Raw genomic sequence first — 27,172 nt, 5'->3', positions numbered from 1 at the left:
CTACAAAAATCTAGGCTTTCTAGCCTACTCCCAGCAAAGCCCAGTATGCTTTTCATTACTTTCTCTACATTTTGCTCTTTCCCCCCATCCTTCTGCAGCCCTGATCAACACTGACAGACATCTGATTTTCCCCAGATTCTCCTTTTTGGATTGGAAATGTTTTCCAGGTGGATATTGGGGATTTCCATCATTTTGGGGGGATTTCTGTGTGTCTGGGTAGACAGACATGGGGGCACACTATTGTGCATGGTCCAAAGTGAATGCCGTGAACAGAAACCTTGGTCTTTCCCATAGTGTATTTGTATTGGGGCTTTACCTACGCTATGTTGATGCAGCACATGGTCGGTGTGAACATATTTCTGCAAATTTCCCAGGCAGAGACACAACAACCCTAACCCTGATATACTATTGCTGATATATAACCCTGATACATTATTACCTATTTTTTTTTTCTTGCTGCTGACATTGCCAACTGCCTGCTGCAGGCCAGCAGGAAGCACACAAAAGACCGCCGGAACAATTAGCCCCGACCTTGCTTGGCAGCCAGACAGCCCCAGGGCTTTGTGGGGCAGCCCTTCCCAGGCGTGCTGCAGTGCTGCGCTCCCAGATTAGGTCACCAAATAGCATTATTTTTCAGCACATCCGAGCTGCCTCCTGCCCCTGGTTGCTCCCCTGGCATTTGAACGAGCCTGTTTAGCCAGCGCGCCGCTCAGCACAGTCCCCGTTCGGCGCCTTGAGGCTCACGCCCCCCTCCTCAGCTCCCTGCCAGGCCCAGGCTGGCAACAAAGCCTGTATTTATTGCAGTCCCACGCTGCCAGCCCTGCTTTTGCTTCAGGATCATAAACCCACTAATTAGACTTTGATTAATGGACGTTAATAGTGTCCAACTTCAGTGGCTTTGTCTTACTCCCTTGCTCCAGCTGCATTTTTGGGGCAGGTTTTTCTCCCCCTTTCCTGCTGCTAGCCGCAGTGCTGTGCTTTTCTGTTGACACAAAACATTCCCCACATGGATATATTTCATTTGCGCTGATGGATGAGACTCTCAGTTGTGCATTAAGGAAAGAATAAATCCCCCAGCAATGAATGATGACCACAGAAACCTGATTTTCGGAAGTCCTAAGCCCTGGCAGCTCCCCGGACTTCAGCCGGGAACAGGGATCCTCCACACGCACCTGCAACCTGTTGGAAGATGCTGCCTCCCAGCAGGGACCAGGAGATGCTCGAGGCGAAGGCGCAAGCTCACTTTGACCTCCTCTTCAGGACGCTCTCCTCTCCCTGGCAGCCTCATTGCACAAAACTCATCAAATCTCCGCCTCTCTGAAACCTTTACCTCTCTGTAAAATCTGGTTGGAAACATCCAATGGGTTCAAAATTTACTGGTGGAGGCACGGCAAATGCTTAGCTTCCTTAAGGAAGCTTAAGGCTAAAAGCGCTTGCTGTGAGACTGGGAATTTTTCAAACTGACCACAAGATGTCGTCCCTCTTCCAACACTGCGCCAAAACACCAGTTTAAATGTAGCCGTTGTGTAGAGGCGTGGAACTCTCAAAACATAATTAGAGACAGATTAATTTTTCAGTTTAATAGATTTCACAATTTTTTCCCCCAATGCGGTTACTCAGAATGAATCCAATTTGTTTTTATACGCTGAAAACACGAGCAACTTTTAGCGGATGGGTAGCACGGACCATTCTTTTGGGTTATGTGCTCTTCACAATATCTGATGCGTTGCTCTTCACTTAAACTGTATGACCTAATGGGACAAAAGAAGGATTTTATACTAAAAGTAATAGAAGAACAAAAAGCAAATAGTATACTTGTAGAACAAGCATTCGAGCAAAACATTAATCATTAATTAGCTGTAGGATTTAAAACCTATTTCCATGCATCCCCAGAGTTCACCAATGAAGTCTACAGGCAATTCCAGCTACACTGCACCCGCTGCCTCCTTTGCAGTCCCTCCACACTGACAGACAGCAGGGGCACTACCAAGAGAAACACGGTCCTCAGCATAAAACAAGAGACAGTAGGTGATGGAGACATGGAAGGGCAAAGAAACAAAGGAACTGTACTGTCCTGTATGCTAGGTCACACCACAGCCACAACCTAACGGTGGCAAGAAAAGTATTAAGAGCGTGTTAGGAGGTCAGTGTTAAAGTTGGCCACCATCTGTTTTAACTTCCAGTTCTTCATGGTGAGGAGTTTTAAACTAAAACTGCGAGGCATCTATCCTCGGCAGCTTGACTCTTCTGTTTGGGTAGGCAGGCACAAGTAGGTGGAAGAAAGTAGGTCAATTTATGCATTTTTCTGGCTATGCTCCAAGGAGTCTAATTCCAAAATGGACAAAACTCACTGTGAACTGATCAAATTTATGTATGCAAACCCAGAGGATGATAGTTCCATCTAAACTTTTTAGATGATTCTCCTGCAGCTATGAAAATACCTTCACATTAGCTACAGCTCTAGTTCAAAGACTGCATGTTTTGTTACATGACATTCATGCTGTTGGCTTTTTTTTTTTTTTTTGCATTCAAGGAAGGAAGAGGGAAGATAGATGATAATAAAATAGTAAAATATTCCCAACTACTTTATAATTTGGGAGTCAAATATCTTTCACCGCTGAGAAAAATGCAGAAACATGTGGCTTCATTATCCCAAATCTAAACACAAATTTGCATACAATTTGACAATATTTCAGCTGTAAAAGCCCATCAGTAACAGCACTTACACAGATGTAAGAGTACCTTGGAAAAGATAAAAATGAATCATTTAATTACAGATACAAACAGAAGTCATAAAATTTAAAATTCATTCTAGCTTCTACTATGTCATCATTAAACAAATTCCATGTATGACTAACTTTAAAGGACTACAAGATATTTCTTAGATAAGTGCTCTCCAAAATCCTGGTTGAGAGCAAAATCTCATGACTTGATAGGGACTTTAAAAATTTTGATTCCTAGTAAAGAAACAAAATCTAGGCCCAAAATGGGATCAATCAATAACAAAGTCAGATCTTTGCTGAATGAAAACAAAGTGCGTTACTATCAGCCTCAATGAGCAATGCAAAGTTACAGCAGCTGAAATTCTGGAATATAGAAATTCAATCACCATTTGAAAAATTTTAAGTTGGCAGACAGGTTTATAAAATATGTATGAAAAATCACCCAATCTCTTATAGGAGCAGACTTTGATTTTCACCAAAATTGACCAAAGACAAATATAACAACTACTACTCTACCGTAAGTTATCCTCCATTTTTGTCATAATAATTTAAGTAGGAAGGAACTATTTCTTGATCTTTTAGCCAAACTATCTTAATACATTTTTGCAAAAAACTTAAGAAATTATGATTATTTTCTTAAACAAATAGAAAAAGGGATATATAAAAGCAAGATGGTTGAAGGTACCAGTGATATGGTTTAAAATTCATAACTGTTTTCCAAATATTGAGCAAATTTTGCTGTGGACTTCCTCCTGAGACTGCAAATCTTCCAGGTAAAAAATTCTGAAACAATGTATTTCATTCAGAGAACTGTACCAGAACATAAATGCTGTTTATAATGAAGATGTTGCTCAGCTTGGCAGTACCTAGTTTCTAAGTAATGTTTATTCTTTAAGGAACTAATTTAGCTTTTTTTAAGATAATACAAGATTGACATTATAGCCATCACCCTTCTGATATACCTCACTCCAAGAAGGACATAAGGGAAATGGATTCACATCAGTAATAACCACTGACTATTAGATGGTTTATTATAGCTATTCCCATCTGGCCTATATCATGAATAATTAAGACTACTGATAGCATTCATGTATGGGATTTCAAAATTACCTCAGGGTCAATGACAAACCCCTATGTACTCTTCTGCTCCTCCAAACAGGCTTTTAGGTTCCTAAACAGAAATAAATACTGCTCATTTTAACCACTGTGATCATGCAAACTCTGGATTTAGATATCCCTAAACTGTAGAATATCAGAAGCCAGGAGTGTGTACTGGGCAGTACAGTTCTTCACATGGCCTTTTCTCACATTCTTACCCAGTTTGTCACCATAAGAAACAGCATATTTTGGCTACTCAATAATGAAGGTTCATATAATATTTTCCAGTGTACTTCAAGGCATGGCTGATAGTCATGGGAGGCTTTCTGATATCTATGTGTGATGACTGGGAAAGCAATATGAGGTTAGAGTAAACCAATGACCAGAAGCCTTAGGAAAGTGAGCAGCTCCCTCCTATTCTTGTTGCTCCTCTCCTGAGATTGCTCACTGTGGTCTTCCTCCTGGCACTTTATAGGATCCCTTAGATAAATGAGGGCCAGAACCTCAAACATCTTGCATGTAAGCACCAAGACAGCTGACTTCACTGAACGCTATGGAAATCCCTGCAGAAACAGGAGGACAGGTTTGATGGAGGCATTGATCCACTCTGTATTAATTGAAATTTCATTCTGTACTGATTAGAGTACCTAAATACTGAAAGCTTCAAGGCCTAGTGAACACAATGTTGTAGTCTAGCCAAGACTTACATCATCATATTGCTTTAAAAGAGGTATAAAGCTACAGGGGAAAGGAAAGACACTCATCCTGGGTAAGTTATACAAGTATTACCTTTGCAGTATAATTATACCAGTGTAATCATGTTGGTATAGACATGTAGACAAGTGCTTAGGTTGCCTTTGTCAGTGTCTGTCCTCTTTTATATAACTCCTCACTGTAAAACACTATTCAAACCAATGCTTTATGCTTTCAGAGTATATTGAATAGCAGGAGGTCAAGGTTTAGCTGCCAGGCAAATTAGAGATGAGTAGTCTTTCTGAGTAAGAACAAAGGAAGTCAGTTCAATAGCAAGCTTGCTCAGGGAACTGAGAGTAGTTATTTCACAGCTTCTGACCCTAGATCTCTAGAGCCACAGTTCAGGGGACCAAAGTGGATTCTCTGTTTGTGCTTTGTTCAAAGACAAATACAATGAGATGAAACTGCAAGTCCTCAATGCAACAACCCAGAGCTGGAGAGAGTGGGACAGGAAATCCTGCCCATATTTCCCCCCAATTCCTGAAGATGGCTTTTACTTATGCATACATACTTAAACTCCTTTCACAAACCAATGTAATTGCAGTGTGGGATTTTTATCTGGCTAACATACCATGCTGCCTTTCCCTTGGTGACTGCTGCCGTGTGTCTCAGAGCCTATACTTTCATGTTTGAAACAGGTGGGGTTTAAGGAACCTCAAGCTTGTGAAGTCAGCTTATGAAATGTGAAGCTAATGCTGTATATATACTTCTGCAGGCACTATTGTCTAGAAACAGGATTTTTTTTCTCCTGAAGGAATGCAGAAAAGCCCCTTCCCTATCAGAATGAAAACTCAAGTCACAGCAAAGAAATTATGAAATCATCGTTTTCAGAAGTTCAGACATCCCTGTGTTGTTACCTTTCTAAATGTCCACAGAGTTCCCTCATATTCCCCAAGCCTTGCTAAACCAGCATTTGGGGTGGCGAGGAGCTTAGGGATGAAGATCAGGGATTTCCCAGTTCCTGGCTCCTGGCAGCCTTGAGATGAGCTGTTTAAAAACTGGGAGCTGAGGAGCTGAGCTGCATGCCTGGATCCAGGGCTGCATGTTCTCAACTTGCCACTGGTCCCTGGAGTAGTCAAACTGGCAGGTCCTCACCGATGCCTCTTCAGCAGACAGCTCTATTCAATTTTAGCTGAAACATTTTCCCACAAAGCATTTTGGTGTTGATAAATCAGCACTTTCAGATGAAAAATGGTTCTACCTGAAAACAAACAACCAGCTCCAGTTCTGAGAGATGTAGATTAGTTAATTGTATCAGCAAGTGCTGACTTTGAAGCTTATATATAAACTCATCCTTAATAGCCAATCAAGCTCTGCTAAGAAGAAAGGATGATTTATAGAGCAATGCAGAGGCTGGCAGAGCTTGAGGCTTGAGATTAAGTCCCAGCCTATTGCTTGTTGATATTATTGCATCCTATGCCTCCCAGAGGGGACAACACCACAGAGCAGAGAGGGACCAGCTTTTGGTTATGTTGTTTTCTGTTCTTGCTAATTATCTCCCAGGTTGAGGTGTTCATACCTTGCAAATGTGTATCCTAATAATAAAGGACATATTACACTGCAAAAATGTCACACTAAAGAAGTTTAGCAATGTGTCCAGTGCAATAAGCTAGAGCAATGCTTTATTTTTTTCCCCCCAAAGAATATCCCCTCGCTTGCATTCACTTCACAAATTACATTATAAATGTTCTTCTCACACTGTTTTGCCCCCTAAAAGTGAACTCTAACATTCATAGCCATCTTCCTGTCCTATTTCAAATAAAATGGTTTCTTCCTACGCCTTCTCTGAGCAGTTTTCATGCCATATACTGTCATATGGGAAACACTGACTTAACTGTTTGTCTTAGAAACAGTTAAAATGGCAGCTAGAAGGTTTAGAGCTCATGCCAGCTGGCCATGGTGTGGATTATATTCTTACCATCATGAGTATAAGGTGGGAAAACTGCACAGCCCCAAAAGGGCTTGGAATCAAATTGCTTAGGAAAAGTTTGTTCAGAAGACATTAAATCCCTCCTCAGTGTAAGATAAATACAAGAGAGATCTTGCTATGACTCAAAAGGGAGAGAAATATAAACAAAGGGGACTAACATTACCCTTGTGTACATGAATCCTCAGACACTGCATCAATAGTGGCTGAATTGTCTGATCCTCATCCCCCTGCAGCTTTATGCAACCCTGCCCAGAACAGGGGGCATAGTCAAAACTGCTGGCTCCAACAGACATCAGTGCTAACAGTGTGTCAAACTGCACCGGCATCATATTGTCTCAGAAATTTTAAATTAGGTATATCTGTCCCTATGACTGTGAACACAGGGGCACTGCTTCTGGGGTGGTGGTTAGAATACTGATTTATAAACTCTGACATATTTTTATGAACTGTTCTGATCCTACACTGTTAGTTGTGCAGCTAAGTTGACTGGCTACATATCCAAGTGCTGGCATTTTCTGCTTTGACAATATGCTTTACCCCTCTTCACTGCAAAATTCTACATTACAAAGTGAATCCAATCATCCAACACCTTCTTTTTCCTAATGTTGAAAGAAATGCAATTAAAGTGTAGTTTGGCAATATTGTATTAGGTTTGCTTGATCAAATGCAACATCCATTATCAACATTATTCAATATGGTTAATCTTTTGGAGCCTACAAGATGCATATCAAAATCTCCATATTGCAGAGAGCAATCCCCACAACGGCTGAACAGAAGGGACTTCCAGGATTGCTTCATAAAAGGGTGGTGACAGTGGAGCCACAAGGTCCCACGGCTCCTCTCAGTGGAGGCTAGGTTAGATGGAGAACTGACTCCTTCTGTGACCCAGGATTGCCCACCCCAGCACATTGATCCCATGGCTGAGGGTTCAGATCATCTGGCAGCGCTACCCCATAGCTGGCCACATGACCTAGCAGCAGAGCAACTGCACTTGAATAGCTCAGGAGTAGCACACAGCTCAAAAATCACAAGTGGACATCAGGATACAGGCTATTAACTATTGTTTGGGAGCTTAAGCCAGTGTCAGTACTCTCTAATGAACAACTTCCCAGAAGAGCACTAGGTGAACTAACTGAAGGACTGGAGGAGAAATTTTCTGTCCCAACGCATCCTGTAGTTCAGCCTACCCACAGGAGCTGCACTGGTCTGAAGACTGGAGTAGTCACTTTGATGTTGTCCTTCCTTTAGTAAAAACGCAAGCAAATCTGATAAGCATTACTTTCTGGCCCCCATCATCTGCAAGTTGCTCACAAGACCATCTTCTTCCAAACCCTGTAAGCTATGGTTGGGCAGTCCATGATACTTAGGTGATACTCATATACAAAGTCCATTTGGGAATGTGCAGAGCGGCCTATCTTATCCTCATTGCACAGCAAAACTACATCAGTTCCTGCACCCGCTGCAAACACAAAGAGAAACTTTCCCTGAAGCACACTTTGATGTCTTTCTGTTGCTATTTTTCCTTTGTGTTTTTTTTTTTCAGAACTTTTTGTTTCTCTCTCTTTCTCCCAGCTTGCAAATCTAACTACTGTCTGCAAGTGTAACTACTGAACAATTTAACTATCCCTCTGCAACATTTTTGAAGCTATTAAAGCATGCAGAGATTTAAATAGGGGAAGAAAATCTGGTTCAGGAAATGGGAGGGCTGGTGGAATTACAGTGTCATATTTTGAAGTCCTCCCTGGAGAAAACACATTGTGGATAACAACAAATGTATGCGGTAGCTCTTTAAAAAATCCCCCTTATGTATCTTTGCCACTGCCAATTAATACACTCAAATTTAATTAGGTCCTTATTAAACCTTTCTACTTTCTTGCCCAAATCAGATTAAAACTTAATTGGCAATGCTTCTTTTCTATATATTTTTATTTATTCTGTTTTTCCCCAGGCCAGCTGGGTTTAGCCATAGAACCCCCATTCCCTTAACCTTATAAACAAGCAATCCTTTTTTGTGTCGCCAGTTTTCCTGTTATTATGCACTTCTATCCTGTTGTGTTTTTATTCCTCTCCAGCTACTATGTAATTTTTTCTGAGCACCAGCAATCCACAGGCTTAATTCTTGACATAAATGTAATAACTCCAGAGAGTTCATTCATGCAGATTTGCGTTCTGAGGCTTCAGTCTAGAAATGAGCACCAAATTTAGAACATATCAATTACACAAATCAGCTATTCATATAACTTTTTCCTACTATCCAGAGAGAGTGGTGCCATATGCAATCAACAGAAGTCAGTTACCTCTCTAACACTTGCTGCAGGTGAATAAAAAACACAAGAAACACACTGAGATCTCATTTTCTCATATATATCGATGCTGAAGAACTGGTTATAATTAGAATCCTTAGGTCTTCTGAATGCAAGTGTTGAAGGACTCTTTAAAGTTTTGGATGGCCATACCTGCCTGAAAGGAGCTGAAAAAGAGCAGGGGAATAGTCTTCCCTCCCCCTATCTGGTTAACTAGTACCACTGTGAAAGGAATATATTCCTCCCTGGTAAAGATCCATACATCCCTTCTGTTCTCCCCCAGACACACTGGCAAATATTGAAATTCTGGCTCATAGGGGGATGGTGAAATTCTTAAAACATGTCTGAATCCACTGGCCACTGATGAGTTAAAGGCCTTTTCTCTTTCCTGACCAGAACCAAAAAGTAACTAAATGTAAAATTTTAAGAGATGCTTAAAATAGAAAGCAAGGACCCACAGTCCTGTAAATAGGTGGTGTTATTTCATTTCCTTGTTAAAAGGCTTCAGCTTAGTTTGGTTCAAGTTATTTTGATCTTTCAGTTTACACATCTTGATTACAAAGAGCTTTCCACCAAAGACCAGTTGACAAAGCGTAAGCTGATCATTCATCTGTCTTCCAAAAAACTTCAAGGCCAAATGAAGAGCTGTTTGCCTGTTCCACTAAGTTACAAAATCGAAACTGTTCAGTCTTGACTCTGAGTGGAAATATTATTGTTCTGTCATGTCATGAGAAAGATCCTGAAAGACCTCAATCCCCTCATACTTGGATCAGATGAAAGTGTTTTGGAATGTGATTGGAAACCCACTGTTACAGTATAGGCAGATTCACATATTTGACATTGTAGACTGAACACATACTTGGATTTGTAATGGCTGAACATGCATTGACTTCCCCATAACCTGACTTTCTATCATTTCCATTAACATGGTTTGTCAGGTACACCATTAGCATAGAGTGCCCTGTAGCACATTTGCAACATCATGAGGCTAATGAACGCAAAAGTATTTTAGCAACTTCAGCTATTATGCTTTCACCCTTTGCGAGATAATTGCAATAATGGAGCATTGTACTATTTGATCTTGTAGAGCATGAAGTCCTATTAAAAGTATACACTAATCATAGCTGTCTAACAGCTTTTGCTCACATGAATAACTGTTTATAGCCCCTATTCCAAAATACTTCATCCCATGCTTGCTTTCTTTACTCCTCTCCTTTCTAATCACAATAAAAATTTTAATGTCATTTACTAAAATAAAATACCCATTTCTTCCTATGCCGCAGCTCTCTTTGCATCCCTTTAAACCTACCTGAGTTACCTTGAGGAGGGTAGGAGAGTGGAGAGATTTCAGAAATAATTTAATAGGATCACAATATAAGGAGGTTGGAAGGGACCTTCAGATCTCTAGTCCATTCTCTTGCTCACAGCAAGGTCAAGTATGAGATCAGACGAGGTTGTTTAGGGCTTTGTTCAATCAGATCTTGAAAACCTCCAAGGATGGATACTGCACAACCTCTCTGGGCCCCTTTTACACTGCTCGATATTGAGTCACCTTGCAAAGATATTGGTGTGACTATGAGGTGGTGGATCAGACACTCGATTCTTGTTAGTAGGCCTTATTTGCCATTAGAAGCCTGGAAAATTCAGATATAGGGGCTGCACTTTTGTTTCAAGATGTTTCAAGGCATCATAGGCCCCTTCAGATAAAACAGAGCAGGACCTTTCCTACCAGGACATGATTAAAACCATGCAGTGGCTTCTAATGAGTAAAAAAGAAAATGGGGACATACATATCCGCAAGGCTTTCATGGAAAAGGTGAAGGTACAGACAGTAGCGTTCTGATGTCCTCAAACTGCAGAGCCTCGGAGGCCCAGCGTACACAAGGGCAGCAGAGCGCTGTGTTAGTAAGCTGGAGCCAGAAGGCTGAGAAGGGGGGGAATCTCTGTGTGGGATGGGGGATCACCTGCTGGTTTCTTTAAGGTGAGGAGCTATAGGAAGTGACCAGCAGAGAGCCAAGGCACGACACAAATGGACTTGTCAGATGGTGTAGCCCAGGACCGGAAGCAACCACTCTAGAAAGGCAATCTGAGGACGTGGCTGGAAAAGAGCACAGAAAGATCCTGCTGCTGCAGAAGGCTTGAAGAAAAGCCAGGGGACTGACAGAAGATTTTAGACATGGAGATATGCATATCTAATTATTATTTGGGGGACTCCTAAGGGCTACATGTACAAGGGGAGCATTGCAGGATGATGCAGCTGTCTTTCTGAGGACTGACGTATTTTGCTACATTTTTTCTGCAGATGTATAGCATTAAAAAGTAGATGGAGTTCTGTGCTGAGAACTATTTTGTCTCAAGAAATCAGTAAACTCCCTTGAGGACATTTAGCTCATTGTTCTTATAGAAACAAACAAGACTATTTTATGATCACTTTTCTCTTACGATGTTTATTTCAGTATCTTGGACTAATACTTCCAACTTTGTAGTGACCCCTCAGGAACTCTGACTAGAGGCCATTTGCAAATGATTTTTATCATTTGCAATCATCTGCTGCAAAAGATTCAGGAAGCTGCCATTCATATTTGCAGAGAACTATCTCTCTAACATTTTCATTTCATAACTATTGTGGCAATACAATTAAAAATCAGAAAAGAAAATGATTGGAATAGCACTGTAACCTTCCTGCACTTTTTGCTTCATAAAAGGCAAGAATTGCCAAGATCCGCCAGTTTTATTTGCCTGATTTTTCTGCATTTATTCATGAGTCAATATTCCTTTATAAGATATTCCTTAATAAGAGACTGCCAGGTGCTAAACCATGAAGATGGGGTCTTGTGCATAGGAGATAATGTAAGGATGTCTATGTCTAGAGATGTACTGCTACATTCCCTTTCTTATTTAACAAATAAAGGAAGGTTGTCACATTCCTCTGCCTACAAAAATAAACAGAGGAATTCTCTCTATTATCTTACTGTATACAGCAATTTAGTCATTTAATAAAAGAAACTGATACTCAGTGCAGCCAAAAGGAAATGTGTCTTTTTTTTTCAATCACTAGCAACAGAAGAAATTTCACAAAAGGTACTTAACTGATTTTTCAGCCAAACACTTAACCATGGAGAAGTTTCTTATGAGGCCTCAGGGTATCATCGTTTTTAATGAGAGGTAACATCTTTTATTTTTGTAATTCACATAGCTGGCAAAACCAGGTAAGTTTTCAGGCATGCGAGCCTTTCTTTCAGTCTGCAATAGATGTGAGATTGTCAGGATGGTGTAGGCAGAAGACTCCCCATTGTTTTCTCATGTAGGGGTTCATATTTAATGATGAGTGTATTTCACTCACATCTTCCACATTTGACATTCGGGTCTCAGATCTCCTCAGTCTCTCTGCATTTAGTTAACGTTCTGTAATATCACTGTTAAGGAATAATTGAAGCTTACAGTCATGTTCTTAAGTCACTCCTTCCTTAATATCTATTCCTCCTATGGCAAAAATGTCATCAGTTATACCTGATGGTCAAGAATTTACATCAGAACATCACACAGTCGCTCAGACCCAGCAGTATTCGCCAAAGAGGAGTGGCTGGACAGTTAGAGGAGCAGAATATGCTACACTCCAGTCTTGACTTCCTTGGTTTCTCCAAACTTTTCTCCCCAATATTAGCCAGTTGACCAACCCTGGGCTAGCTTCAGCCATCCTAACAATGCTGCTTCTTTGTAGCCTCGGTGTTTCCTCCTTCAGTGGCTCAAACGGGCTAACAGAAATTCTGTTTCAGATGTCTTAGTTGCACAAAAGAAGGGAAGTCTTACAGATTCATGCTCACAACGCAGAAGCAGCATGTGCTTATATTGGCTTGACAATATCTCCTCACCTGCTTTATAGCTCTTATGCAACCTTCATCACCTGTGTAGGGGATGATCTGTTAATATAAATCCTGTGATAAAATCTTGATTTTCCTCCTGATATTGTACATTTCCCTGCTTGTTTTAGAGTGCCTTTATTGAATATATCTCTGAGGATCCTGAATGCATCCTCCCCTCTCCTGGGGGTTTGGCAGCCAGGGCTCAGGGCCAGCCCCACGGTGGGCCCCGTGACCTGCAGGCGCCCGCCCAGCCTGGCCTTGGCCTGTCCCCATCCCCGTCCCCGCAGCAGTGCCCGACAGTCCCCCAGGGCTGGGGCTGCCCTGGCTGCCCCCTCGGGATAGTGGGATGGGTCCTAGCGGCCAGGCCCAGCCCTGTCACCGCCGGTACCAGCTCCCCTCCCTCACCTGGCCCTTGCTGCTCCCTGACAATATCCCATCAAATACAGCTGCTGATCTATGTTGCAGGGATTACTTCTCAGTTGACTCCACAATCCTGCTGACATTGAACTGTCCAATTAAGAAATACAGCAGTTGAACGACTAATTTCCTTTTCTTCTGCACATCACTAACAATCACTAAATTTCTGCCAAAAGCCTATTGCTTCAGACAAGCAATTACCGTATCAGGCTTGGAAAGTGTTTCTACATAGTATATTAAGTTAAGATATTCCCTTTTCTTGTGAGTTTCCTTGTGGTAGCACCAAACCTATCAATTAAATCACCTAATGAAACACATTTTAATCTTCATTCCCAGTGTAACTGTGCCATCTCTTTAGTAATAGAGATTAAAAATTGAGATTATAAGTTAAAGCTTTTGTGTTTCACCATCTTCCTATAGACAAACTTAGTGAAAGAGAAAAAAAAAGAGTAAGGGAAAAAATATTTCTGTGTTGCTGAAGTGATTGGAAAACCTTGGGAACTATCTTCTTGGGACAAGGAAGGGGATATGATAGAGGCAGGAACAACAGTTTCCTAGTCAAACAATCTTATCTTTATCCCACCCAGTTTTGGATACTGTAGACAGTCTGCAATAACGCTCCAGTGGCCTAACGTTGAAATTCTCTCTCTCTCTCCCCTAACTACACAGGGAGGATCGTTCATAGTATGCTCATAACTTTTGCAGTAAGGAGCTTAGAGATACATGGTCCTAATTTAGGGATGACAATGACATGCCTACAGTCTGAGGGTATGAGTCAAGACACAGGAGCCCGACAAGCCGCTCAAAAACCTGCCTGCAAACTTTGGACAACGTGCACAGCATGGCATGCATGCTGGTTTTGGACTGGCCTCATACCATCACCCAGTCCCCATCCTTTCTTGGTACCTTATCCAGTCTTTTCTGCATAGCCATGAAACTATTGGTTCTTGATGCATAACTTCATGCCATTTCTCAGAAAGCAACCTGGTTCAGAGGGAGAGTACACTGCACAGTGACAGTCTCCTGGCTGTATCAGTTGCACACATGAAGAAACGTCGTGAATTATGGGCTGCAGAAACTCTAGTAACAGCCTTCCAAATTTCATATCCTCTCTCCATGAACCTGTGCGTTTTTTCTTCTCTATAAACAGCTTTTACTACCTTGTCTTTTCAAAAGTCGACGCAGTCGCTTCGTTTCACTCACTAAAATCTCAGACTAAGTCATTGTTTTCCCACAGAGGAAGTTTAAAAATGAAACGAGCACAAAGGCAACGTCCAAATTCTGCACGCCTGTGGGAACACAAAGGTATCCGAAAGTGAACTTTGTCTCTCTCCGCAACACACCTCTCCCAGATATCTCAGCCGAAGTTCTGTATCCGGCCTGCAGAACTATAACGCTTTTCTGGCCCTCCCTAAATTGTAAATTCAGATCTAGATCTAAAGTTTGCACGCAAGCTTGGCTTTAATTAAGAGAACAAGGATATTATCAGCTGGTCCTGTAGTGCCAATTTTTCAGTAGTGATGTTCTTTCACCACCAAATATAGGGTAAATGGATTGCTATAATGTGCAGTTACAGGAGGTAGTGTATGATAAGGATGCATGTTGCAATATGCAAAGAATACTGTTATTTCCAGAATCCATTTACCTAAAAAAAAAGTATCATTTTTGTATGTAATTTAATCTGTCTTCCTATGGAAATAAGGTAATATTCTACAGGGATGCTCAGAATTTAGGAACTCTCTCCAGTGCACACTAAGGAGTTTTTCTGAATAAAAGTGGTGACCAGAAGATGTATCTTCCACATAGATGCATAGATTCCCAGACTGGTCTGTATAATCTAGCAAAGCTGTATCCAGTAACCTTTGAATCTTTCTGGGAAACTGTACCAGATGACGGACACCGTAGAAGTGATTCAGTACCCAGTTTTAAGGACTGACACACCCCTAAGAGGGGATTGCCTTGGTGCTTGCCAATTATCCTGAAATCATCCTCCATACAAGCCAGATTAAGACAGAAGCAAAATTAAACAGCCTGGTTTCACAGTCATATTGGAACTGAGCACCTTTGGAAAGTGTTTGCTTTCTTTCTTTCCTTTGTTTAAAAAAAATGCCTTAAGGAAAAGAAAGTATTCATTATTTATTTACAGGGTTTTTTTATTTACTAATAGCAATTAATGACTGTTATAAAATACTAAGAATTAATATTATTCATTATAAGTACATTTATTAAGCATTATGATTAGATGTGAGTCTATGTTTTGTGAAGTCTCTATAGAAAGCAGGGTTGTTTTACAAATTAGGAAGGGAAAATTTTACTTACTTTAGCTCTTTTTTGCTCTGATTTTCCAATTCTATGTATCTAAGCAATCTAAAAATGTTTTCCTACTTCTAAACATTATCTCTACTCTTTATCTATTTTGCTGCTGTGTAAAGACCTCATTAGCATGTGCCTAATCTAGGAATGTACTAACAGTCAGGTTCTCTCATCAACACATATTGCTCTTGACAGTGCTTAGCTATTAATAGTCTAGCTCAGCTTTTAATCATATGATGTAGTTATGAATGACTTTCCATTCTTAATGCACAGTTTCAATCATTTTTGCCTTTTAAACAAGAGCCTGTTGACTGAAATTTCTTACTCTTTCTTGGCTCTCAAGCAAACTTTATTTAGAATTTGATAACTTATTACTGATTGAATTGATTTTTGGTAGATGAAAACAAAAAGGCATTGTCCCAAGCTAGTAAGTTGTGTAGGTGAAAAACAAACACACACTGTGAATATGTCAGGTAAAGAACTTGATGAATAACATGGGACTTTGCTGTATTAAGAAATAACATGTAGAAATACTAAAGTTCACATTAAATGTTTTGGAATAACATGCTGACACATGCAAGATATTGCTCATCTGATGGTGTGTGTCTTAAAGATTAAGGAAATGTTCCAACACCTTGTAGGTGTGCAGAATTGTGTAAATAAGCCTTAAGGATGCCAAGCTATTATGCTTAACTATACTAGTAAATGAATCATAGAGAATTCTTCATTCTGTGACAGACAAACATATATACTGTCCACAGATTTACAGCTCGTGCTCAAAGTTAGTTACAGATTTTTGGGGAGAGGGCAAAACCTGAAATAATCTGTCTGAAGTACTTCTGAAAAGCTGAAAATTCAGAGTCACTAGTCTAATAAATTCATAAAAAAATTCTCTAATAACTTTATTTGAATCGTTTTGCTTATACTGAAGAGTTTGTAACATCAGGATTTTGACCAGATCAGACAATTTGTCATCTTCAGCTGAACTGTGACAGAAGTGCAAAGTATTACTGGTATTTAGCACTGAAGTTGCTTTGAAAAAGCATAGTCCTAATGTCATTTCAAAACAGATTGTTCTAAAAAATTTTAAACATTTCACTTTGAGCATTTCCCTTTTTACTTTTCTTAAACTATCTCAGTAAAGACTGTGTCCCCCTCGCCCATTTAAACAGAAGAACATACAACATTTCTTCCAATATGATCAGTTATTCTACAGAAAATTTTGACTTTTTCCCTGGTCTTCTTTTCATGGTTTCTAACATGCTACTGTTAAAAGTACACCAGTGTATCAGTCTAAGAATGTTAATATAGGCAATACTGAGCAGAGTTACTTTGACCAGAAACTGTTCTCACTCTCTGCTTCCAAGCAGTACTCCTTGAACTCTCAGGTAATATTAAAAATAAATAGAAAAGAAGGGGTAGGAGGTTTCATTCATTGGGAAACCTCATGTTCAGTAATGAGGGCTTAGACAGCAGAGGTAGGGGACTGGGATCACTGATGATGTAACTTTAAATATTTTGTTCCTCTCAGTCAGTCTTACCAGGCAGAGAACGGGTAACTGCAGAGTTACCTAACTCTAGATGAAACTTTTACTTTCATCCTTTAAAAAGTCCAAAAATGTGGGTCCTTCCTGCAGGCATAAGCAGAGGAAATGATCTAACTTCCTCCTCATTTCCTGCTCCTCTCTATCCTTCCTTTCCTCTGTTCTCCACATTCATTATTAAAAACATACGGACAAAAACTGGCATTTGCTGCACATCTGTTTGAGCTCCGGCAAGAACTCCTAGGATGCAAATGGCAACAACTGCCAAGCACCTTAATTTCAAAATGGAAAATTTTCCATTAAAACTTTCTGTAAGAGACTGATTGCTTTTTGCTGCCGAGTGAAACAGGCCAGTCCCAGAGCAAAGGCATAGCTTTAACTCCTCTCCTTTCCAAACGCAAAATAGCAAAATGCTATCCATGAATTCAGTAAAGAGGCTGTGAAGGTAGGGAAACAAATGATGCTTTCATGAGCCCTTTTGACCCAGATTGTCAGAATTTCATTTTATAAGCAGATTATGTGTAAGCTCAATTGGATTTAAGAGATTTATTTATGTCTTCTCTTTTTAATACAACAATTAAAATAAAATAATAACCACCTTTTCTGATTTCTAACTAATTTTGAATCATTTTCCTAGACTGTAGAGCATCTCTGAATGCCACCAGAGGGAGCCAACGCAACCGCAAACTTGAAAGTCTAGTCTTTCCCAACTGAACTCAAGGAAAGATCCTGCAAAATAGCAGAAAGAAATAAAGATTATTGTCTAACACAGTGTTTGTTCTTTTTGAAGTACAAATATCCTCCCCATTCTGATCATACATGATGAGGAACACTAATGAAAAAAAAAAACCCAACCTTTCCTAAATTTTTCTTCCAGGAATAAATGTATTATTTTGCATTGCACTGCAATTTAATCACCCATTATTTAATCATTTACTGTCATCACGATGATGTCTCCCTTCAGATATTGCCACTCACAAAATCCTCAGCCTTTTTCCCATCTCTCTGAAGTGACATCTCCAAGTCAGTTATTGCAGATCACCATCTCCCATCCTTGTCCTCTGTGAGAAAGCTATAAAATGTCCAGTCTTCTCTGAACCTGACCCTACTTAGCAATGCCTCTGATCTTTTTATCCTCTTGTTGCTTTTCCTTCGATTTTACTAGAATTAGAGTAACTTGGTGATTGTCAGGCAGTGTGTTGCAGATACATGGTAGTGGTATACCCTTCTTTCAAGCAGCTGTGCTCTAAGTACATCGTTCTCAACAGTTCCTCATTTGTGGTTTTGGCTATTCAACTGATTTTAAATATTCATCTCTTGTTTCAAAATTAAAGTGCACTCTGATTCATTTTTTTTACAGTTGAAACAGGATTTTACAGTTGAACAGGATGGTTAACCATCCATCACATCTTAAGCAATCTCTGGTGAATGTGCCCATTTGCTTTTCTCTATCATGATTAATGTTTGGAAACGGCAATTAATTTTCGTAAGGGATTTTTAATGTTTTATATTATACCATTTTCCTTCTTCCATCTGCTAAATCTAAAAACCTACCACTTTCTTCCATTGCTCTTTCACCCCCTGAAAATTGCCTCAGTAGCAAAAAAGGCCAGTCCCAGGATCCTCTCCTGACCCAGCTGAACAAGAACAGCAATTTCCTCCAGCCTCCAGGTCACTCTTTTGCATCCCTGTGGCTCAGACAAGACCTGGAGCATCTTTTTTTTCTTGGCGAGAAAGAGCAGAAGACCAAAAAAGGGAAAAAGAATAGCAAATACAGAGAAGAAAAGGCAAGAAAGAGAATGACTGCAAAGTGGAGAAGCTAGACGTAGGAGTAATAGTGCTGTGCATGGAAAAGATAAAAATCAAATACTGAAATGAGACTTAAGCCTGACTGGTTTTTGTAAGCCATGAGATCTTTTTGGGGTTTCTCAGGGTTTCCCTGTGCACATGGATTACTGGAAATCATTACAGCACTTTCTGTGCCATGTGGCGCCTGTATCCTAAGGAAGGGAGAAGGGAGGAAACTATTAGCCAGTCAAGCCATGATTTTGTCTAGAAAGGAAGCTATTCTCTTCCTCATGCAAAACACACAATGAAGTAGTAAATGGGGACAACTGAAGAATCAGGAACCCACAGTGAGGCCAGTACTACAATAAATTGCTAGTGTGCTGGTAGCTTTGATCTAATGCTTGGCTGACAAAATAAATGAGTTGTCAACTTTGTCCTTTGCTGAGACTGCTCTTACTATGTTTAAGTTTTCTTAACATTATTATGTTTAAGTTTTCTTAACATTTATCATAATTTTGTTCAAAACACTCATCAAGATCTGCAGTTCTTCTCTAACTGAACTCATAGAAAAAGATTGCTAGCATACATTGTATTCTTTGTAAAAACTCTGTTAACTCAGATGCCATTAAGATGATTCCAAACTTTCATAAGTTATGCTTTCTACTTAGACCAAATATCTTCACAGACAAAATGTACCTTGACGATGCAGTTTGATGTTTTAATATCAATTCACAGGGCTCCTTTCTTTTTAAAATACTGAGTTTTCTAAACTCTGGATTCTGTGAGTCATCATTACCTTTTTCAGTGATACATAGCTGTCATTTTGAAACTTCTCGAAGCCTTCTCAAAATCAGCAAACCACATATACATTTCCCCTTATACTTCCAGCACAGATTCTGGCAGTATTTTCAAGGTGAGGTCAGTTTCCCTTGTGTCAACTACTGCATTAAACTGACAAATATGTCAACATATTTTTTACCTAGTGATTTTTCAGTACTATAGTAGTGTAGGCTATTCAAAGTCTGTGGCATTAGTAAGTTCTGATATGGAAGCGAAGACTTTTTTTCAAGTCTCCTGCAGGGTCTTTCGCGTATTTCTAATTTTGTATCTTAAGCAGGCACAGAGTTTTCATGAAGATGCTGAAACACTCTTGGTTTTAATAACACTTCCTCCAGATGTTCATCGTTGTTTTAGACTTTCCAGTTTTCCCATCGTAATTACTTGGCCTGCACTTCTGCATGGTGTCTATGCCTACTGAGCAGCAAAATGCAGGAAAGAAGTTTTTGAAAATCACCTTCCTAAGAGTTACGTTCCCTGCAAGTTCTCTCATTCACAGTTTTGTAAAGCTGAGAGCTTCAAATGTCTCTCCATCCTCTTCACATTATCACACATTTCTCCATGTGAAGCCTCTTTTTCATGACATCTTGCTTCAGATATCTTTCTTTAATCTATTTGTGCTTTTTACTGGATTTCTGTCTGTGAATTTTGCTATTCCTTGCTTTTTCTGTCTTTATTTTGCTTTGTTAGATTCATGATTCGTTTAATATTACTTTTTCTTTTTCTTTTGAATAATAGGTGTTCACACCTAGAACAGATATGATGTGACAGTTGGACACGATAGTAAATATTATAGTTGTGTATGACAGTATTTGATTTTTTACAAATGTTTATCTCCAGAATTTTCCTTCTGAGGCACTACATCATTAGTCTATTTTTGAAGCAAATTACAAGTTTCAAGATGATAAGAAAAGTCCTATGTCAGACCAAGTCAGACCAATACTGTCTTGCTTAGATCCACTGCAGACTTTCATCTTAATATCGTAGCTAGAAAGTTATGACTATTCTTGTACTCATATGATAGGGATAGTCTAGTATCCAGAACGGCATTACACAAAATACACTAATATTAGTACACCTCCTATGCAGTTTTTGCTTTTGCAGTGTGCAAAAGTTTGTTCCTCAGGGTTTTGCTGCATAAATGCTCTTTTGGAATGATACTGAAACTATTTAACCTGTTAATCAAATTAGGTGTATTCTGCACACAAATTTGATCAACCTTCTTCCCTTTAATTACTGAGGCCAATCTCTTGATTTCTAAGCAGGTCATCTCTCAATTTTTTGCTATTTTAAAGTCGAAGTCATTCATTACAGTCAGCCAGCCTCCACTTTTTCTTTGCTTAATTGAATTTTCCAGTTCTTTATGGCATCTCTTCAGTACATTTACTTGGCAACCCCTTCTGAGAGCCTAAGTAATCAGAATACAGAATGCCTTTGGTAAGGTGTTTAGTGTTATTGGGAGTATCCATTATATGTAACCTGGGTTATAAAAATATAAATGGCTAGATTCTTATTTCAACTCTTCCTTCAGAGTGTTTTTCACCTAAACAGAAAACATAGTTCCACATGGGCACTTTTTGTCTGTTTTATTTCACAATTCTTAGGAAATAAATTTTCAAGCCCCGAGATTCTTCCAACAAGTTTTTAAAAGGCTCCATTTATTAGTGAGTTCACAGGACACAAAACAGAGAGGAAGCTGCCCAGCTGTGTGGCTGCATTTAGTACTGTACAAACTACACTAGGCATGCTAATAGGGGAAAATCCCTTAATTCCCTCCTCCCAGTGATACGCCTGGCATTGGCATGCAATGTCACAGTCCCCTTTACCCAGAATTTCTTCAGCACTTCACCTGTTGATTTTACATGGGATGTCTGGTCACTCATTCCCCTATGTGATGTAAATTAACTTTTCTAATAATTTCTAAAACTTTGGTTTTTTAGCTTGATCAAAATCCATTAGAACAGAAAAAGGTCATTAAGTCATAGCAACAGCACAACAAACATGCATTACACTAGACAGAAATTGTTTAAGGCCAAAAACTGTACAGAAATAAGACCCATAATTGAATATGCCATTGTCCAACTAAAAAATTCTTACCAAAAAGCTCATTAAGTCCTGTGCTGTGAACTTCACAGGGTGAGGGCACGGGCAAAAATGAAATGGAAAACAGAACACAAAGAGCAGACAGAGTGATGGATATGTGTGAATGGGCAGCAATAAGAGCATAAAAATGCACATGAAGAGTAATCAGAATCTAATGCATTCAGTTCAAAGCAGCTCTTCTGGATGGGAACTCCTAAAGACCACATCAGTGAAGGGCTTGGTTTCTCTTCTAGGGTTTGTGTTTTACACTGATTTAGAAGCACTAATTTATGCAACTATAGAAGGTCCTTTTTTCCCATTGAACATAAAATTACAGTAAATGGGATGAAATTACTTGTGTTATTGTACAATCTGGCAAGGAGATGAAGGCCTGTCTCACAAAATTTAGGTTGTCAGCAACTGTTGGATCTGAGGTCTACCTCTATTTGCTCCAGGCTACCTGGATCATTGCGAGAACTACAGCTAGGAGAGAACTGCTGGTGCAAGGAACTGCCCTAACTACATTTTGTCCTACCCTTAGCACAGACCAGCCCTGGTTAAAACTTTCCACACAGCTCCATAAACTGCAGAAGAGACAAAACCATGTTTGTGTAAAGCTTAATGTATTTAATAAAGGCATCATTTTTGAGTGTGGTTGAATGAGCAGCTTATACTAGAGAATGTCCTGGTGTAATGGGTTTGATTTAGTTCAAGACACTGTTGCATGGCAAAATTTTAAATGGCTACTTCAAATTAGTGATAGCACAGAGTACCTTGATTTTGTACCAGCGTTAGCCATAAATATGTTGCCTGTATCCCACATTGCACTGTGAGGATATTTTGGTCAGTCCAGCCTTCTGCCAGGGGTCCAGGCTGTGCCTCCAATTAGAAGGCAGCAGTGCTGCACTTTGCAATTTGCGTCTCAGACCTGCAAAAGGAGTCCAGTGTCACACTGGGGCAACTGCGGTGCTAGAACTAGGGCCAGGTCTACATGGCAGTAAAGTATGAGCAGTTTGACAGTATAGATCCTTGTCAGGTCACGCTGCTAGAGCCAGTGTCAGCTGTGCTGAACCTCTTTGTGCCATTAACAATATATGTTTGCTGACATGGCAAACAACCATCAATCAGCAAGTGACACGTGGATGACATCAAATTGAGGGGGGCACTTGATATGCTCAAGGGCTGGGCTGCCATTCAGTGGGACCTTGACAGGCTAGAGAAACGGGCTGACAGGGGTGATCTAACTGTTGTCTTTGGCCACCTAATGGGAGGGTATAGAGAAGATGGAGCCAGATTCTTCCCAGAGTTGCACAGCAAAATAACAAGCGGCAACTGATGCAACTTGCAACATAGAAAACTTCAAGTAAATATAAGGAAAATATTCTTCACCATGAGGATGGGCAACCTATTCCAGGTTCCAGCCAAAGAGGTTGTGAAATCTCCTATCTTTGATGGTATTCAAAACTCAATTGCAAAAGGCCCTAAGCAAGCTGAAGAGGAGGTAACTAGCTTCCAGTTACAATGCTGAGCTAGATCCCAGCCCAAGTCCTGCTGATGGTCATAAAGGGCCTCTTGCAGATGCCTGTTGCTCCACTGAGCAGGTTTCCAGTGACTTCTGAGCACAAAGCTGGTGCAATGATGAGGAAAGCATGGAACATGGTTGTTAGCACTGGACAAATAGCTAATACAGGTCCTGAAAAGGAAGCAGATCCTTCACAGACCTTGCAACATTGCTACTAGCTCCTAGTACCTGTCCTGCTTTATGCTAGTATGTCTCTGTGACAAATCAACAGAGAAGGAATTTGCTGCCTAACTCGGAGTCATAGTAGCACTATAATAGCCAATCCACTTCAAAACTACCCTTCTGATTCACTGACTCACACCTCTATGTCTCTTCCAACTCCCATTCTTACACAGCTGTAGATAAGTCATGTTCTAATTTGGAGCACACAATGATGTCTTTGAAAGTCTGGCTTCAGAAGTGCCTATAAACTTAGTAAGAAAAAAAAGGTGGTCATCATTTTCACGTTTCAGCAGGACAGCTGGCTAACCCTTCTTCAGGGCTAATTAAAGATCATCATCACCAGCTCAGGTCACAGTAGGTATTTTTAGTAGATATGCATGTTCTCTGCTACATAGACAGTGGGATGAAGTTGTGCAAGAGTGTAAGACTACATATTGGCTGGCAGTCTTGGCTCAGGGTTGCCCTAGTTGGAAGGATGTGTGGAGGACATGCTAGCTAAGGACATGTGTATACTGATTACATGAGAGAAGGAGCATGTGTAAGCCTAGTTCTGCTTCTCTCCACCAAGCACTTTTTCAAGGATAGAATCAATTATGATTATTTCTAGGTGTGCCTCTGATCAGCTTTTTATTTTAATTACCAGCATATGTCTACAGCAACTTAAGCTAATGGAACATAAGAGCAAGGCCATGGAGTGAGCAAGACCACTGATACCTGGCAAAAATCCTAGGACAGGCTGGAAGCACGCAGGAGGAGGACAGGCTGGAGTGGGCATGCAGGAGCAGGACAGTGGGTTGAGGCACGGCCAAGGACTGTCAATACCAACCTGCCTTTCTGATAAAACACCCTTAGCAATATGTTAAGAAATTGAAAATGGGGAAAAACATAACAAAGAAAATACAGGGAGAGACCATCTTAAGTTGGCTGTTGCAAACTTTGTGTCACTTGATCCTGGGGCCTTGCAGAGGATAGACCTTGCAGAGGATAGACCTTGCAGACCTTGAAGAGGTCCTGGTTGTTGACAGCTCTGCTTCTCTTCTTGCAAAATTCCTCCATCAGTGCAGAGCAGCCATCACACTTACATTCATCTTAGTGCTTCCCTAAAATGGTGAACTGCAGAAGAGGTATGAGTGCTCTGCTATAGAATTGCCAGTGCCATGAAAACTATATTGGCGAACTTGCTCAAGCTCCTCATAGTTTTGCAAGGTGTCCTCCTTGGATTGCAGTGGCCATTAAACCCCTTGTTCTTCTTTTAGACCCTCTTCAGATCCTTGGCTTTGGCTCTGCAGAGTCCTCTTGTACCTACACTGAAGTACCTACATGTTGCTTCATGAATTTGTTCACACAGTGGCCTTTCCCCATATCTCCATTAGGTCCACAAATCCAAGCCAGATCCACTTTTGCCCTCAGTGCTGAAGAACACAAAAAATGTCTACACGACTTGCTGTAAGCCTGGGTCTGGTAGTCTGAAAGTGCCAAAAATTTGCAAAAGATGGTGCAGCAGCAGAAGCCCTGTTCCAAAAGGAGACAGCCCCAGGAGAGGTCTGTGCAGAAGTCTGATGCAAAGCAAGTTCTGAGGCCAAGGGCAGCAGCTAAGGAAGGGCCAGCTGCCGTAAGCGCCAGCATTTGTAGGTCAGTCACATCTGAGCTGTGTGACCACAAGGATCAAGGAACAGAAGGAACTGAGACACGATTGGCCTAAACTAATCGATTGTGAGTGGTCCGACAAAATGCAGACAGGCAATATTTGATCCAGTATAAAGTCTCCCACATTAAGTTAACCATCAAACATTTCTTGTATAAAATTTGAACCTGCACAGCAAGTTTAGACTGGCCTAGCAACAGTGGTTTTGACCCTGCTCTGAGAGGTTTCAAGCCTATCACTTAATCATAGCTCCACTGGTTCATCTAATTATACTACCTGCACAGTAATGAAATTATTAGGAAACTTTATTTCTCACTTATCAGGGTAAAATTTTCAAATTTGCTGCATGCAGTGAGGAACACATTTATACCCAGATACTTAAATGAGTAGCCCAATTTTTAGAAATGCTTCAGCTATAGGTCATTTATATTTAGACATCTACATATGGATTGACTTTTTTTTTTAAGCCATGCTCATCTGAACAAGCTAGCCTGGGGTCCTTTTACCCAAAGAAATACTAGCAGTAGCAGAGACCATCAAACAAGAATGCTGGTTGTTCTCATCGTCCATTTACGTATGGTGTTAATTCATCTAACAAGCTAGTAAATTAAATATAGTTCCCTGTATAATGTCACCATGATGCAAACTTACAACCATGTTACTGCTGACTGAATCAGTATTGGGCTATATAGTCAGTATGTGTCCTTCAGCCTTTTACTCTCAAATTCCAGAGTAATTGGTTTCCATTTCTCTCATTCCCTTTTTGGGTAGGTAAGAAGCAGGTGCTTTCACTCCGAGGACTGCTGACTCAAGCGCTTCCCAAGTTCCCAGGGGAAAAAAAAAAAACTGTCTACATGAACCAGATGCAAAAATACGAATGCAAAGATATCCGAGCTGCTGCTTCGCTCCTCACTGCCCTGAGTCTGCTAATTTCCTTCCACAGTTGTTCTCCTGGATTTGTGCGTGAGGGTCCCCAAACCATTCAGTTATGGGACGGGAGGGAAGACGAGCTATCGGCAGGAGACCGCGATACGTCTGCCTCCCCGCCCCAGCAAACACGAGCCTAAATGAGCCGGAAAAACAAGAGCCATAGCGGAGCCTTCATTCCCCCCCCTCCACCCCGGCTTTGCAGTGCGCGGGGAAGCCGCGCCGCGCGGAGCCGCCGCGGCAGTGCGGGCGGCGCCGAAAATCCCCGCGACTCCTCGTTAGTATAGTGGTGAGTATCCCCGCCTGTCACGCGGGAGACCGGGGTTCGATTCCCCGACGGGGAGAGGCGCTTACGCCTTTTGTTGCCCCGCCCCGCGTCATTCGGTGGGAGCAGCGCGCGCGGCCGGGCCGTTATTCTCCCCTCCCCCCGCCCCGCGGCAAAAACGTCAGCGCGTGGCGCCGTTTTCTTTCCCGCGCTTTTTTTTTGGGGGGGGGGGAGGGGTAAGGCGATGGAAAGGGGAGACCAAAAACTTAAACTGCGGTCTCCCCGTCGGGGAATCGAACCCCGGTCTCCCGCGTGACAGGCGGGGATACTCACCACTATACTAACGAGGAACTACCTTAAATTTTGTTTCCGCCGGATCCATTTTATGCAGATAACAGCCGCCCCCTGTTAGTGGTTAACGGCCGTGGGGGGGATGTGGCGGAGGGGCGGGAGGGAGGAGGTCGGGGCGGCGAGAACCGGCCCGAGGACTGTGGAGGGGGAGCCGGGACCCCGCGAGCCTGTGGATGGCGGCAGGTGAGCGCGGCACAACCCAGGGAGCGAGAAGCCCTTGCTGTTAGGGGCTGGGAGTGGCTGTGAGGGCGCTGTGAGGGGCGTTAACGTACCTGCGGTTGTAATCTGTGAGGTCGCCATAGGGGAGTGAGAAGGGGGTCTTCACCGGCGCCGGCCCCTGAGGTCCCCCGGGCCATGTCCCACCGGCGGTCCGTCATGGGCGAGTTCTAAGGCTCTGCGCGCGTCTGCTCAGCAGGACCTCGTGGCGCAACGGTAGCGCGTCTGACTCCAGATCAGAAGGCTGCGTGTTCGAATCACGTCGGGGTCACTTGCTTTTTGTTTCCCTTTCTTTTTTCTTCCTCCTTCGCCTTAATCTCCATTATCTTGGAGGAAACAAGACGTGAACTGTCTTTTTCTTTTTCTTTTTTTT

At 41.2% G+C, this 27,172-nt stretch overlaps 1 long non-coding RNA gene and 3 other non-coding genes across 4 annotated transcripts; 2 read left to right on the top strand and 2 right to left on the bottom strand.

Moving 5' to 3' along the window:
• Positions 1-1,565: 1,565 nt before the first annotated feature.
• LOC106488533 (uncharacterized) lies at positions 1,566-27,026 on the bottom strand. The gene is made up of 2 exons (XR_001293214.1): positions 26,856-27,026; positions 1,566-1,751 (listed from the first exon to the last, which is right to left on the bottom strand). It is a non-coding gene; the product is annotated as an uncharacterized lncRNA (long non-coding RNA).
• Positions 26,240-26,311, top strand: TRNAD-GUC (transfer RNA aspartic acid (anticodon GUC)). The gene has a single exon. It is a non-coding gene; the product is annotated as a tRNA-Asp (tRNA).
• On the bottom strand, positions 26,511-26,582 carry TRNAD-GUC (transfer RNA aspartic acid (anticodon GUC)). The gene has a single exon. It is a non-coding gene; the product is annotated as a tRNA-Asp (tRNA).
• Positions 26,999-27,070, top strand: TRNAW-CCA (transfer RNA tryptophan (anticodon CCA)). The gene has a single exon. It is a non-coding gene; the product is annotated as a tRNA-Trp (tRNA).
• Positions 27,071-27,172: the final 102 nt, after the last annotated feature.

The sequence above is a fragment of the Apteryx mantelli genome, chromosome 1 (assembly GCF_036417845.1).
Source record: "Apteryx mantelli isolate bAptMan1 chromosome 1, bAptMan1.hap1, whole genome shotgun sequence".
NCBI lineage: Eukaryota > Metazoa > Chordata > Aves > Apterygiformes > Apterygidae > Apteryx > Apteryx mantelli.
Note: the sequence above shows the minus strand (reverse complement) of the source record. Positions and strands in the feature narration are given on the sequence as shown.